This window comes from Saccopteryx bilineata, chromosome 2, assembly GCF_036850765.1.
Source record: "Saccopteryx bilineata isolate mSacBil1 chromosome 2, mSacBil1_pri_phased_curated, whole genome shotgun sequence".
NCBI lineage: Eukaryota > Metazoa > Chordata > Mammalia > Chiroptera > Emballonuridae > Saccopteryx > Saccopteryx bilineata.
Window position 1 is genome coordinate 267,180,522 of NC_089491.1, and position 16,040 is coordinate 267,196,561.

Below are 16,040 nucleotides of genomic sequence, written 5' to 3' on the forward strand. Positions count from 1 at the left end.
AATTTTTTGAGGTGCCTCCATACTGTGTTCCACCATGACTGCGCTAATTAGGGTATTTCTGCTATGAAGGCAGTGCATGGTAATCTGGGGTTTGCATCTGGTTGTCCACTAATCATCGTTAAAGGACTTTTAATGTGAATGGTGATGGAAAGTGAGATGGGCGTTTATTTTGAAGTTCTCTTGCCAGGGAAATTGGGTATCATTCCAAATGAAGGAAGAAGACCATCCTGATGCCATGTCTCATGGCCTTCTCTTTTTCTTCTTCTTTTCCATTCTCCTCCCTCTCTCCCCTCTTTCCTGCATGTTTTACCTGGAGGAGCACTGGGTTCTTAATCAATCCACTCCTCATACCTTCCCACCCTCCGCAGAGATCAAAACCTGTAAGGCGTCCCCAGGAGCGTGACCCGACGCTGACACCTCTCAGGTGCTTTCCAGGCAGTGCTGACACCCCTGTTAATTACCCAACCGACAAAGTGCTGTCTTGGCCCAAGAGCATTGAAGACATGTTGCAATCACCTCTTGACAATTCAGCTCCCAAGGGAAAGCCCAGCTTGCCTTTCTGGTTTGCCGTGTTTAAAGCTCTTTTTGATGACTGTAAAAGTCTGACCTTCTTGGGCACTGTCAGCAGGGTGCTTGGAACAATCGGCCCTTCTCTTCATGTGATTTTCTTCCCATTAACGCTCCCTCCCGCCCCTGCCCAGACTTGACTCGCTCGGTTGAATCTAGTCACTCTATTCGATCGAGCAGAGATTTCTGGATGTCGCAATCATATTCCAGGCCCCAGTGGGAGCATGAAGCATCCAGTCACTGCTCCCATGAAGAAATCCAATAGTTTATTCCAAAAACCAGAAAGAAGAAAAGCTTAAAAACATAAGTTTCTCTTAGATCACACTTGCCCAAACTCTATGTGGACCTAATGAGGAAAGTTTGGGGTCAGAGCCTGGTTTGAGTCCCTCACTTCACTTACTGACTGTATAGCTTTAGCAAATTACCTGCCCTGCCTGGCCAAGTATCACTTCCTTTATCTGGGGTTGGGGCGAGGGACGCGACACACACACACACACACACACACACACACACACATCCATGCATGTGTGAAACACCCGAGCACATTTCTGTGAGAGCAAAACTATATTCCCGAGACTTGACACCCCTACAGAGCTGTCCGTGCAGACAGAGAAGCGTGGAGAGGCAGGGGCAATGGTACCGTCGTCAGAATAACAGGGTTAGGCTACTCATTTCTCACCCGTGTTGTGTCAGGACTTGCCTTCTCTCTGCCTCAGCTTCTTCATTGCTACAATGGCATATAATGTTACCTCCAGAGCTAGTTGAGAGTTTAAATCACTTTGTACTTAGGGCTTAAACAAGTCCCTGGGGCATAAGCAAGCAATAGCTATTATTATGTTTATTATCATTCTCTAAGTTGGTGATAATCATTAGAGATCTATGCAAAGGCTGGTAGAATGAGTTCACTAAATGTTAACTATTATTATCGTGGACCTTCCTAATTTTTCATCTGGGCCTGGATTTAAGCACATGGTGTCATGGTTAGTGTGGAAGATTGATGCGGAAGGTAGGAATTTGCTAAAGTGGTGGAAATGTTCAGAGGATGTGAAGGAACAGGGTGCTCATGCAGGTGCGGGCCAGCAGGTGCCAGGTGCTTTCGAGCCCTGACTGAGGAGGCTGCATTCGATACCGGTGCAGAGGTAAAGAGTGACAGCCATGCGTCCGAGCCTCTGCATTGCGGAAGGTGCATGCTACGAGTAAGTAAAGAAAAATTGAGCTGATAAGAACAGCCTGCCTTTCAGCTCATCGTAAACCTGCTTTTCGTTGGTCAATATTTATTTAGCTCCTGGATTGAGAAATGGGAGTCAATACTCACTTCCTATCGTTAGTACATCTGTTTTCTGTACACTACACGTAAGCGGCCTATACACATAGCCGTCGATACATTAATAGCTATATCAATAGAAAATCAACAATAATCATTTATTTTTAATGGCCATCACCCCTGAAACACCAACAGCGCAGTATACTCAGAGCAAAGAGGAACACTTAGTGTGATAGATGTCTGTGGTAATTGATTTGGGTTAACAACTTCCTTTCCTAATGGTGCTAATTGCGTTAATCAACAGGCTGATTTTATCAGAGGCTTTCAAAGGCCCATCCTGGAGGTTGCCAGCTCTTTCCCTGGCTGATGAGTTGGTTCCCCAGGTGAAGACACCCGGGCTTGATTTATAAGCATCAGCAGAACTGTTTTCATGATGACTGGCCATCCAACCAGTTAACCTGGTCAGCTGCCCACGATCCTACTAGATAGAGTTCTTGGGCCTGGTTAACTGGGCGGATCAGGTCTGGCACAGTGAATAGTTGGTGAGGGTGTTGGTGGTGGGTGGTGCTTTGGGGGCTGGCTGGAATTTCTTCTCCTTAATATAGTCCCTCCATTACCTTTGTGGGCTCTCATCTTTGTACTGTGTTGTTCTGGTGGACAAATGACCTCTGCTCAACCCGTAGGTGCTCTCTTGGGAATTTTAATCTTGAGCTGAAGGAATCAAGGATGGGAGTGGGGCACGTGGGAAGGGAACAGGCTTTAGAACACATTCATTCCAGTGGCTGTGTGCAGACAAACCTGTCAGCGTAACCTGCTCTCAAGGCCCCCAGGAAATTCCTTTTTCCCAAACATTTTCCTTCATCCTCTTGAGTTCTCCTGTATCCTTTTAGTGGAGTCCTTTTTGGCTTGTGCTACTCAGCGCCGGCTTCTATTGCTTGCAGTCAAACAGTTCCAACTGGCTCAATGCTCAGATTGGCTGTGCCATGCGTGCTGGTTCCAGGAGATTGGTAGTGGCCCCATAGAGTGTTGTGTTAAGAAGGATTCAGAGGATTCATCCAGGACTGGGGAAAGAGTCTAGCGTTTCAGTTAGCAACCTCTGCCGAGGGGAAGTGTGCATGGGAATGAGGTGGGAGTGGGATATTACTGATGCCAAATATATACCCGGGGCCCAAAGACTCAGAGCACAGTGTGGAGGGAGGGGAGCTCGAGAGCCACAGGCCCGAGTCTGCCCCCTGCCCCCTGCCCCCAGCTGTGTGGTCTCAGTCAAGTCCCTTAACCCTCGGGGCCCCCACTTCCTCTACCACACGGTGAAGGAAGGCATCAGGGGTTTCTGTGAGGATGAAGTAGGCTGACAACAAGGAGAGGACGTACGGCCATATTTGAGGCATAGTAGGGATAAATATTCCCTGCTGCTATGGCGTTCTCATTGTTACACTTGGGGTGTAGACATGAGACGAGACGCATGAGCAGTATAAATGCCCCAGTACACAGACAAGTGCGTGAGTTGCAGTTTCAAGGTAAATCAGTTACAGAATATTCAACAGATTAGTGCCTGTGACTGTGGCCGTCGTCTCACTGACTGGGTTCTCTGGCGTTGTCCTCTTTCTGTGAGGCACTTGTGTGTAATTTGGGCCCAATTTTCTTCCACCGGCTTTTCCAGAGGAGGTAAAATGACGTGATCAAATATTCTACCCCCACCTCTGTGCGTACATAGCCGGCATTTCTATTTAACATCTGCTGCATCTTTTTCTTGAAATAGATTATCTTGGAAAGGTGTGATTTCTAGCCCTTTTCTTTTGCCCACTGCTAGTATGTGGTGGTGTTTTTTTGTTTGTTTGTTTATTTGTTTTTATTCATTTTAGAGAGGAGAGGGAAAGACAGAGAGAGAGAGTGAGAGGAGAGACAGAGAGAGAGAAGGGGGGAGGAGCTGGAAGCATCAACTCCCATATGTGCCTTGACCAGGCAAGCCCAGGGTTTCGAACCGGTGACCTCAGCATTTCCAGGTCAACGCTTTATCCACTGTGCCACCACAGGTCAGGCTGTGGTGGTGTTTTGATAACCCATTTCAGTCTTCTTTCCAGGACAAATGTAGTAGCATTTAAAAACAAAAAACAAAACAAAACAAAAAAACAACCACTAGGACGTGTAATTTGCCTAATTTTTAATAGACATGTTGTATAACAAATTTTAATCCTGATTCAGGAACTACTATAAATATGCATCTAATACCTAGATCAACCTGTTGCTTATTAATAATTCCCCTTTTCATCACAACAACTAATGTTTATTCCTCTAGCATCATATGCCAACCACTGTGCTGGATACTTTATATGTATTTTCTCATTGAAATGTCCCAAAAACCTAGGAGGGACATGCTCTCCACCCCCCCCCATTTCACATCTGAGGAAACTGAGGCACAGAGCAGAGTAGTGATGCCACTGCTTGTAGGGGACCGAGCTGTGATTTAGATCCAGGTGGCGTGGTTCTGGGGTCCCTTGATCCCGGCTGCTTTTCAGCGCTCCTCATTTTCAAAGTGCACTAATCCTAGGACAGTAGGAAGAAGAAAGTAAAAACCATTCATCACATCTTTTGAGCCAGTGGACAGATTCTTACTTTGGCCTGCAGAGCTGATGGTTACCAGAGGCGGCGTTCCGTTTCGTGCCGGGTGAGTACGAGGCACCGTGACACCTGCTTCGTAGCTTTATCTCTTCGAATTCGCACAGCGACCCTCTGAGGTAGGTGCTGTTGTTGTCCTTGTTTGATAGATACAGAGGCAGACACTTCACATTTTTTCTTGGGTCCCCATAAGTGATGTCCTGACCTGGGACAAGAATTCAGGTGAAGGTGGTTTGTTTGGGAGGCGGTCCAGAGCACTGGGAAGACAGAAGAGAAGGTAGGCAGCTGGAGGAGGCGGGGGCAGGTCACCTCTGTGGGCAGGGGCTCCGTCACGTCCAGGCTGCTGCAAGGTGAGGGAGCGCACACACCGCAGGTACCAGGTACGGGCCAGCTCCCGCAGTCAGTGACTGAGGGCCATTGTTTGAGGCCCTCATGCAGGCACTTCCTGCGTCTGAGTCCAGGCCCGAGAGCTCGAAGCCTGACCTCCTGTATCAGGATGCTAAAGACCGAAGAACTTTCATGGCATTTGCAAAGCTCAGAGAGGTTACTCAAGGTCACACAGCTACTATGTGCGACCAGGTTACAAAGCCAAGTCCTTGACTGTTTCAGTAATCCCAGAGAAAAATCATGGATTCCTTGTTCCCTTCTCTGCCCTCCAACCCACCCAGGTCAAAGCCGTGGTCCTCACCAGCTTCCTGGAAATTGATCCAGAGAGACTACTGCACTACCCTGTTTTTGTTTGTTTTGTTTTATTGCCAATTTAGGGGGACTTGTCTGAGACACTGGCTCCAATTGACTTCTGATTCAAAAATGATTTCAACTCAGTCGCCTCCCTTCTATTGAAGGTTAGTGCATTACTATTAGCCCGAGTATTGATTTTTAAAAGTGAGCCTTTACTGAACCTATTTAACAGCTATTGAACTTCCCATGTTTAAATATTTACTCTGCACCATTGCAACCTGTTGGTTGGATGGGTCGTCCCTGCTCGGAATGGCCATCGCTGCAGCTCTCCGAATAGGAAACTTCAAACGTTATGTATTCATCCATACCTTCAGGGAACTGGGTGTTCAGCGAAGGTGATTTTTATGTGTAACAGATTTAACATTGTATCTCTGTGCCAGGCATATCCTGACTCTTGTGCTGTAATTTTTGTATCCTGTTTCACTCATGGTAGCCATTGATTGATTGATTGATTGATTGATTCATTCATTCATTCATTCACTCTGTGCCAGGTGCACAGTAGTGAGCTAGGCCAGTGTAGGAAAGGCAATCACACGTTTCCCTGGTGTGTGTTATGATCCATCATTTTGGATATCTGTGCTCACCCAGGTTTGACGACGTATGACAGTTTCTCAGAAGCTTGGGCATCCGTTCCTTTGAGAATCTGATGAGACAGTGGGCGCTCCCCTGCAATGCCGTCACGTTGCCGTTACTTAGTTTCAGCGGCTCCTGGGAACCCAGGTGCAGGTCTCAGACATTCTTTCCAGAAGCCGTGTCTCTTTGTTGAGCAAACTTCTGATAGAAAGTCATTTCTTTCCACCCCGTTTGTTTTCTAAACTTGGGCAGGGTGAAGGATATTGGTTAATCGAAAGTTCTAGCTTCTTAGGAATTGATATTCTGGCTGTCCGTCCTGTGTGTCACTCAGCTATTCATAAGTTCGCTTGGTGTGGACAGCAAAATCCCACTCTGTTTTCAAGAAGACAACCTTATTGTATGGCATGGGACAGACACACAAAGATTCTAATCCTCTCTATTTTATTAAAAACGTACCTAAAAAGGTAAGAGATGACCCTCACTAGCAGTTAAGCCTTGCTCAGATAAGTTAATCACCACACCCCTGCCAAGCCCAGTGTCCATTGCTTAGGGGAACTAACCCTGTTTATTTGAAGACAGTTGGACATCAGGGATTCTGGCTTTTAACTGTGAAATTCAAAAATGTTTAATACCTATCTGTTCCTGATGCAATGTATAACATATATAAATCGTGGAAAGCTTATTAAATTATACGCCCATAATATTTAATCACACATATACATGTATAATTGCTTTCATTATTGAACCTTTATTATGTATTCTTGTTTTTGTTTTTTAATTCTTACAACAGTTCTATGAAACCCATTTTTTGGATAAGAAAAGCAAGGTTCAGGGAGAATCCTCATTTTCCCAAAGCAGGTCACATAGATAATGGAGAAGCCAGATATGACCCAAAGGTCTGTGACACAGAATCTCATTAGTTGTATCACTGCTGTCTCAACATGCACAGGCACTTTCGTTCACATCATGGCATCTTTGTTATCCTTGATCAAAAAAATATTTTTTAATTTAAATGTTATTTTGTATTCTGCCTTTTCCGTAGCATCAGAAGCATTTCTTTTGCAAGTCAGTGAAAGCTTTTTATGTCTCTTTAATTGCTATGTGATTGTTATGTAACCGTTCTCCTATTAATGGACTTTTAAGGTCTTTCCAAGTTCTTGTATTATAAGTAAAATCATAAGAAACATCTTAAGCATGAATATCTGTGTAGACTGATTTTGAACATCAGGATGTGGCTTTGAGTTCTTCCTCTTTGCTCCTCCCTCTCTCCCTTCCCAGCCCTCCCTCCCTCCTCCTCCTCCTCCTCCTCTTCCTCCTCCTCCTCTTTCTCTCTCTTTTCTTTTTTGTTAAGTCAGGGATTTGAACATATTTTTCAGGTTGATACATCTTTGAATTATACCATATCTCTATTTGGAAACAACTTCTCAAAGCTGGTCTCTTAAAGACACTTGACTCTTTTCTATGCCTAAGTGCATTTTCATTTAATTTTTAACACTCCAGTGATACTTTTAAAACATGTGAGGGCGGGCCACCTCATACCATCTATGTGTGCAGAGAACCGATGAACGGAGCGTCCCAGGAAGCAGGAAGTCTAAGCACATTTGACAGTTGGCTTTGGGCTGTGTTCTACAAATTGGAATAGTAGCAATTTCCCCTTGGAAATTGGTTTCAGCTAATCATGAAAACATTTTGCATTTTCCAAGTCCTTGCTGGCTTCTGGCAGGCAAAGAATCAGAGCAAAAAGCAAGCCCATGTGGGAAGCCTTGACTGTACATCTGGGACAGTGCAGTACCCCTGGGGCCTTGCAGTGATAGTTGGCATTTGGTATTTTGAGGGGGCATTCAGAAAATTGTGTTAAAAGTAAGTGAACAAGTGTGAAAACTAGCCATAGACTCTCAGGCGGATACATTCTCGGAAAATGACCCTGCTCATTCGAAATCAGCGTAGACTGGAAATCTCTGAACCCATTTTTCAAGTATCCTCAGGGAGGACTTTTTGAAACCACAAGACTTCTGTGTAATGGCTCCCACTGAGGTGGTTCCAGAGGTCAGGATGACGAGCTTTGACTGGCAAGGCTGAAATGAGGTCAGTCACGCTTTTAGGTCACTCTCCTCTGTACACGAGTGTTAGAGACGCTCGCGGGGGGGGGTGCGTTTCAGTGTTATTTGGGGGGAGATCTTTGCCTGGAAGAAGTAAAAGCCGCCTGTTTCTCATTGGCCGTCAGGTGGACCGTGCAGAGCCCTGCAGGACAGGTCATCCAGCCCTTCCCCTGCTGGGAGGGGACGCCCAATGACTTCCTACCCTGCCAGCATCTGGCCATGACTGTGACGTGTTGGCCTCTCTCCGCTGCCCGCTTTGCTCTTCATCGTACAACCCGGGCAGGCTGTGGAGGACCAGAATTAATTTATGGTGCTGTGAAATGGGCTGGTCTTATCGGAGATCACTGGCTAATACCCTCCTGCCTCGCCTCCCTTATCTTTGGTCCCGGACACCACACCGTGTTTGCAGTGCAGGTTTGAACTTGAGGGAGAGGGCTAGGTGAGGGCAAAGGCAATTAAAGGCTCCCAGTTGGCTGCTGACCTGTTTGAAGCAGGTAAGACTTGCCCAGGTGTGGACACAGAGGCCCTTCACCCAGAGCCCTATCGTTGTAGGAAGATAAATTCACAGTTAATAAAGATAAGAGCCCAGAGAAATGCCCTAGCGAGGACCGCATTGGCCACCCAACTGATCAAAGCCAGCTGTGACTAATCCTCTCACTGGGAAGTACCGGGGTCAGGGGAGCTTGGGCGTCACGGGGCTGATGAGGAAGAGCCACCCCAAGTAGAAATGGCTTTGACCCTGCCTTTGTCATTAAACCACCACGGGATTTGGGACAAGTGTCTTTGCTTCTTTAAGCCTCAAGCTGCTGGGTTTCCATTTCCTACATCTTAGGACACTTGGGAGAATTAACTATAATAATACCTGAAAAGCACCTGGCATCATGCCCAAGCAATGTGAATCCACTTTTCCTTATTCTTTCTTTGACTGTGACTTTGACGGTGAATAGATTTGGTGTGCTTATATTCATTCATTCATTCATTCTCAGACATTGAGCACTTGAGTTCCAGAATCCAAGTTAGGCCTAGAAGATATGGCAGAAAACTATCAGATGCAAAAGCTGCCCTTACGAAGCTCTGTCTAAAAAGGGAGAGAAACATTTGTAGGATTGCTAGCTGCCACATACTGAATATTTATGACATGCACTGCTTTTCCTGAATTGGCTCATTGACTCCTCATAACAACTCTCTGGGATAGATACTATTATTATCCCATTTTATTGATGGGGTAACAGAGGCACAGGGTCATTAAGTTGCTTCCCCCAAAGGCCACAACTAGTGTCTAGCTCAGGTGTGAGTAGCCACAGAGGTGTATAGGAAAGTAATTATTACCCGTCTGCCCGGGGAGATTGACCCTTTTGGGGGCTGTTGGTGGATTCAGTTTCTTTGGATGCCTACCCCCTCACTAATGCAAAGAGTGGGTCCGTGGACCAGTAGCATTGCCATCGCCTGGGATGGTTAGGAATACAGAATCACCGGCCCTGTCCCAGATGTGCTGGATCAATTTCATTTTGACAAGGTCCCGGGGACCTGTGTGTCTCCAGTGTCCCCACCAGACTTTGAGCAATGTCTGTCTGCCTGTGCAAATTATCCCTCCAGTGATAGAATCAAAGTAAGGTCAGGATGCAGACCTAACCCAGTCAGTGCCATCGTACAACCTTGAAGGAACCGTGCTGGGGCCAACCTGTGAGATGCCCACAGAAAGCAGCCTGAGCACCCCAAATTGGTGTGGCCCCACATTTCTTTGACCTCCTTGGGGTCCTGCCACCACCCGCAGTGTCCTCTCTAACGTGGTCCGTGGGACTCACGCTGTCCTTGGCATCGAATCTCCTGCGCTGCTTCTGCAGCGGGAGGGTCTGGGCGCAGCTCGCAGGGAAGCGCGGTGCCCCGCCCCGGGGGCGGGGCCAGGGACCCCGCGTAGTTCAGAACCACCGTGTGGACTCTGCTGCCGGGGTCCTCGGCCCGCACAGGTGAGAAACCCCCATCCAGAGCCCTGCTTGTTTCTGAGGTGTGCCTGACCAGAGATGCTGACCTGCGGAACACACTCTGTTGTGGGTGCGGGTAAGCTTAGGGTCAGTTTCAGATCTAACCTAGCTTTGTTTCTTCTACCCTCAAGGAAGTGCCTTAAAATGTGATCGAGAGTGGTGTTATTGCCAAATAACCATAGATCTTTTTGGAATATTATAGAAAGGATCACTTAGCTCTGTAGAAAATCCTCCAGTGAGTGGTTAGTGGCTTCCTATTCACTTACACTAAAATCCTCCTCCTTACTGTGGCCTGTATGACTTGATGTGATCTGTCCCTAGCTCCCTCTTTGACCTCGCTCTCTATCAGCCTCTAGGCTCTCTCAGTTTTAGCCTTACTGGCCACCTTGCTGTTCACCAGACCCACTAAGCCAGTTCCTACCTCAGGGCGGCCCCTGGGGTCTCTGCCAGAGCTTCACAGACTCATCTTAGTTCAAATCTTCCCCTCCTCAGAAGCCTTCGCTGAGCTGACCTTCACTGTCTTCATGGCCCTCACCACTATCTGCCGTGATGTGAGTCACTTAGTTGTTCACCTCGTCACCATGTGTCTCTCTGTTAGGCTGTCATTTCCACGTCTGGGCCGTTACTACCCATGTCCCCAAGACTAGGCAGAGAGCCTGGCACATCGCAGCTCTTCAGTTTGTTGGATGAATGAATACATGTGTGAACCTACTCTAAATTTTAAAGTAAATGATTCCTAAACTTTAGCAATGGATTACTAGAAATTAGCCATATATGATACTGCCCAACTGACCACAACTCTTCAGCATGTCTCTGTGAGGTGAGCACATATGCATTGAGGAGCTCGGATTGGAGAACAGCCGGCCTTACCTACTGCATCGATCTCCTGTTGCTGCTGTAACAAATGACCACAAGGGGAGTGGTGTGAAACAATGGGCGTTTGCTGTCTTACAGTTCTGGAGATAGAAAGTTCCGGAATCGAGGTGTCTTCAGGGCTGTGCTCCTTCGGCAGGCTCTAGTGGGAATCGGCTTGCTGGCCTTTTCCAGCTCCTAGGGGCTCACGACCCCTCCTGGTCTTCAAAGCCAGCAGTTGTATCACCTCGACCTTCTCCTTCTCTGGGCCGGACCCTCCTGCCTCCGTCTTATAGAGACCTTGTATTGTCATTGGACCCACCTGGGTAATCCAAGATGATCTCTTAATCCCGAGGTCTTTCAAATAAGTCACATGTACAGTGAGCTACCAAGACTCTTTTGCTATCTGAGGTCACATAGTCCAAGGCCCTGAGAATTCTGGGGGTTAGGAATGTGGACATCTTTTGGGGAACCATTGTCTGCCCACCACACCACCTTTACTGACCCCACCCCCTCTATAAAATGTAGTTCAAGGTGTTTTTCTTGGAGCTAGCGTCTTCTGCCTAGACCCACCGTTGCACATCCGGCCCAGTCCTCCCTCTGTGCCGTTTCCCTCCGAGTCTTCTCCGCCTCATTTCCTCTTAGACGTCTTCCCTTCTCTGCCACTTTCTGGGAACTTAAGTGTCTCAGGCAGTTCATGCCGGCCAGATGATTATTTTTAGTATCGCATTTTACTCCTGGAAAATGGGGATATCCAACCATTAGCTGTTAGTGCCAATCATTGTCCAGTTTTGATTTCCCACCTCGACACCAGTAGATTCTACATAAGTGTCGTAAGGATGGATAATATTTATTTCTGAAAGAGCAAAAGTGACTTTTTTTTTTTTCAGGAAAACTTTGTTTGTGTAATGTTTGCATTCTCCACGGAGATATTTGCATATCTCAGTAGGAATGCCAAACCAGACCAGGGCCTTGGACCATCAGATAACAAACACAAAATCAAATGATCGCATCCATTCCCTCCATTAATGGTTCCTCTTGTCCCCAGCTCACAAGGTGGGTCCCAGGAGGCAGCAGGAAGTGAGGCTTGAGGGAACAACCCCAGCTCAGTGGTGCTGCGAAGGGCGCCACCCAATGGCAGGAAGTAGCAAGCTCACTTGTGAGAAACAGGTCTTGGCTGGGCACCATTTTCTCTAGGGTTCACGGGGTAAACTAGAGTCCCGCGTGGGTCCAGCGGAGAGCTTGGAACTGAGTACTGGCTCTCCATGCCCTGCTGTTCCCAAGGTCCTGACCCTTGTCTGTGTCAGGCCTGCTGGCAGGCGGAGGCCTCTGAGGCCGGGGGGGGGGGGGATTCGCGGAGAAGGGGTTAATCCTTACCGTTCGCAGGCCTTCTCTCATACTTGGTGACATACCTGGCTCCTGAGGACAGTGTCAAAGAGGGTGTGGCACCTGTCCCCAGGCCTCCTGGCTCCTGCCCGCGGGCTATTGCGCTCTGATTAGTATTAATAATTGATTTATACAGCACCTTTTACAAGCTTGCCAGTGCTCCCCAGAGTCGGCGCCTGTGTGGACACACGCATCGCTTCACTTCACCCTCAGACGATAAGCGGCCACCTCATGGGGCGGGAGGTGGCGGCGGGCGCCAGTCACCTCGGTGGCGCCGATGACGTGACAAGAAGACAGTCTGATGCAGGGAGTGGGATGGTGCCTTATCTCCCTGGCTGGGGTGGGGGAGCGGGCGGAGGTGACAGGGCCTGTTATTAATTAGTGGAAGGATTCAGCCTCCCAGGTGCCCAGGTGGGGGCAGGATGTTTGCGGCCCTGGGGCGGGATCAGGACGTGGGCGAGGAGAAGCCAGGTGCTGGGGGGATAACAGAATCCTGAGGGCAGGGGGGGAGCAAAGCCAAGGCATTCGTGAGTCGCTTTCGCCTGTTATATTTGTTTCCCATGTCCAGGTGACATGGAGGTGGAGGTGGTCGCCCGGGCAATGGCCATTGGCCGCCGTGTTTTGTGGGGCTGGGGATGCTGAGGTTGTTGGAGGGAGCTGAGGGCTTTCAGGGGCCTCGTGTGACCACTTTGATGTCGTTCTGCCTGTGTGGGTTCCTGTCACATCCTCTTTATTTTATTTTATTTTATTTTTTTGAGAGAGAGAACCACATCATCAAGTTTAAGAATGTGGGTTCTGAGTTAAGTCAGTTTTCTGGAGGTGCAAATGAACAGGTTTCATGTCTGATGTACTGGCTGACCATGGAAAGTCACAGAACCTACTTGAGCCTCAGTTTCTCCCTCTGGAAAAGGGGAGGGGTACTAAAACTACCCACTTCACAGGGAATGGTGGCACCTGGCCAGTGCTCCGTATAGGCGAGCTGTTTATTATTTGATCTGCATGAGGGTCATCTCTAGGTTCATCATCTTCATCAAAGAGCAGTGCTCTCCTAGGAGAAAGGAAATGCCTCTTTGGATCAAAAAGGGATCAAAAAGGGACCCAGTTCCCCAAAGGAGGCACGAGACGCAGAGAGTGCCGTGGCTGTCCAGACTCCAGCGCTGCGCTCCATGGGCGGTCAGTGGGGGCACCCACACTCTCCCGGGAGTAAAGGCCAAGCACCGGAGTGGTTTCGAGCTGTTGGGTGGCCCAGTGGAAGAACTCAGAGGCCAGGAATAAAGTCCCAGTCCCCAAGGAAGCTAGGCCTGGGTGTGGGCTGACGCGAAGCAGGAATGAGCACTCTGAGGGGACATCTATAATAGATAAGGATTTTTTTCCTAACTCTGCTCGCCCAGCGCCAGTCTGCTGGTTCATGCTCCATGAAGAAAGGGCCCCGTGGCCCAGTAAGTGCGGGCCTGTAGCGTGTGTGTCCTCCGTCTCAGAGAGCTACCTCGTGTGCCCCTGTCCTCAAAGCTCTGAGAAGGCCTGCTGTAAAGAACTCCGCTGCATCCGGTGCTCGGTATTTCCCACACTCATTTATCTCCCAACCCTCCTTTGGTTTTATTTCACTTCATAAAATAATACACACTTTCCCCAAATATGCTTTGGGAGAAGATTGAGATAGACCAAGAGGATTTGGAAGAATTGTCTTCACCAAGGCTGAGGTTAGGGTGGGGAAGATTTTGTATCTAATCTACATGTTTTTAATACATCCTACCTGAATATCAATTAAAAAGAAAAAAAAAAGAAAAGAAACTGTGTATAGACTCACCACCACTTCTAACTTATTGCTATTGTGCCTGGAAGTGTTGGTTGGAGATATTGCAGCTATTTTAAATGGCCTACTTTAAAGGGCGAGGGATGAGAAATAGTTGTGTTCACAGTATGTGATGAGAGCAATGCAATTTACGATAATGTCAACACTGTAGTGAGGACGATGGTCAGCCGTGGCGACTGTTCCTGAAGTCCTGTCCCTGAGCCCTTCCCTACACCAAGTATGGGGCATGCGTTATTATCTCATTTGGTCCTCCAAAGCGGAAACTGACGCTCGAGGGTGGGGGTCGGTGTTTTCCCAAAGTCATATCACTAGAAAGGAGCAGGGTTAACCTTTGAATCCAGGATCAACCCTGAGAACAAAACAAGGGCAATCACGTTGCCACCCCGCATGGACCTAATCCTTCATTCCCATCTCTGTCTGGAATTTTCCTGGAGTGACTCAGGGTCACACCTGCTGTCAGGAGCCAGGGCTGCCCTGAGGAAGGAGACGTGGAGGCCCAGGTCACTCACAACCTTCCCAGCCACCTGTTTAGAAAGAAGCCTGCTGAGTCACAGGATGGCTGTGCCAGGGCTTAGGCAAAGCAGGGGGTGAATGGAAGCAGGTCTCACATCCCCGCTCTGCCACAGGGGCCTTGTCCTCTGTGTGTGGGAGCCACTGTGTGCTGCCAAGGCGTCACCTCTGTTTCCTGGGCTCACACTTGTGCATACACAGAGGCTGTTACACGTCCATGCATGCGTCATGGGACCTGAAGGCCCAGGACAGGGACCGATGACTGTGGCTCGCCCAGGACTGTCCTGGTTTTAGCACTCAAAGTCCTGTGTCCTGGGAAAACAACCTGGGACAGTCAGTCACCCAAGTACGTCCTTTTGCCCACATTGAGATTGACAAGTTAAGACTCGTCTAAATACAAAGGACCCTCAAGAACAACCAGTGTAACAGAAATACTCAGAGAAAACAACAACGGTTAAGAAAAAACACCTCATTAGAAAATAACAAATGGAAACAAAAACACACCTCAACAGTCTTCGTGAGTAAACCCGGCCCTTAATTCAAAAAAGTGCTTTAGAAATCATACCGTCTACTATACCATCACTCACTAAAATAATCACAATCATAACAGCTGCCTTTGGGGAGCACCGTGCTTCCTGCTGGGCCCAGACAGGAGTCGGCCTTGCATTCACACAGAGACCCCTAGGGGAGGAGCTGCTTTCATGCCCAGTGTGACAGCTGAGGACACTGAGGCTCAGGCCAGTTAGGGCACTTGCCCAAGGTCCCACACGGGAGGCGCAGGCCGCTTGGACCCACGTGGCATCCTGCTTCCCGGTGCTAGGGGGCGGTGTTTTGAGCGGTACACCTCTTTGGGTCAGAGTCACACTGGAGCATGAGCTTTCTAAGGGCAGCTTCCTGTCCATCAGTGTATCCTCAGAGTACCGAGCAGGGGACCTTCAACTAAGTAGATGCTTCGAGTTTGCTAAACTGGGTTGAGGTGAAAAAAAATTCACTTTTTTTTTTTTTTTTTTGCACATAGCAAGAAAACCATTTTGCAGACTGCCAGGTCTGTTTCAAATGGACTCATTTCTTCACTAGAATAAAAGCTAGTTTAATAATGTCTGTGTCCCTATTAAGTTACAAGCTTCTGTGTTATATATAAAGCATATATAGTATATGCAGAGAGATTAGAAGCTCTCTTATGATATATGAAAATTACCATCTGTATTTCTTGTGCACACACAGAAATCCAGAGGCCTCTCCTATCTCATTCATTTTTGGATCCTAGTTAATAGTCCAGGGCTTGGTACATAGTAGGGGCTTAATAAATGTTTGTTGAATGAAAGAATGAATGAGGATAGGCTGTCCAACAAGAAAACACTGGGTAAGACAGCTGTGTTTCTCCTAAGGGAACTTCTCTACCCACTTTTAAAACAACAAACGAGACTTGTCTTTGGCCAGCGATTTCAGTCCAAGGGTTGGGCTACCTCAGCTATGAGGATATTATCTCTGGGTTCTTGTTTCGCAGCAGAAAAAAAAATGTGAACTCACAACACGCTCCACCTTTTCTTGAAGCCACCATCACCAGTCAGTCACGTCTACAGTTGGACCCACTGGCAAAGTGACAACTCACAGAGATTCAGAGTTGAGCCACAGGG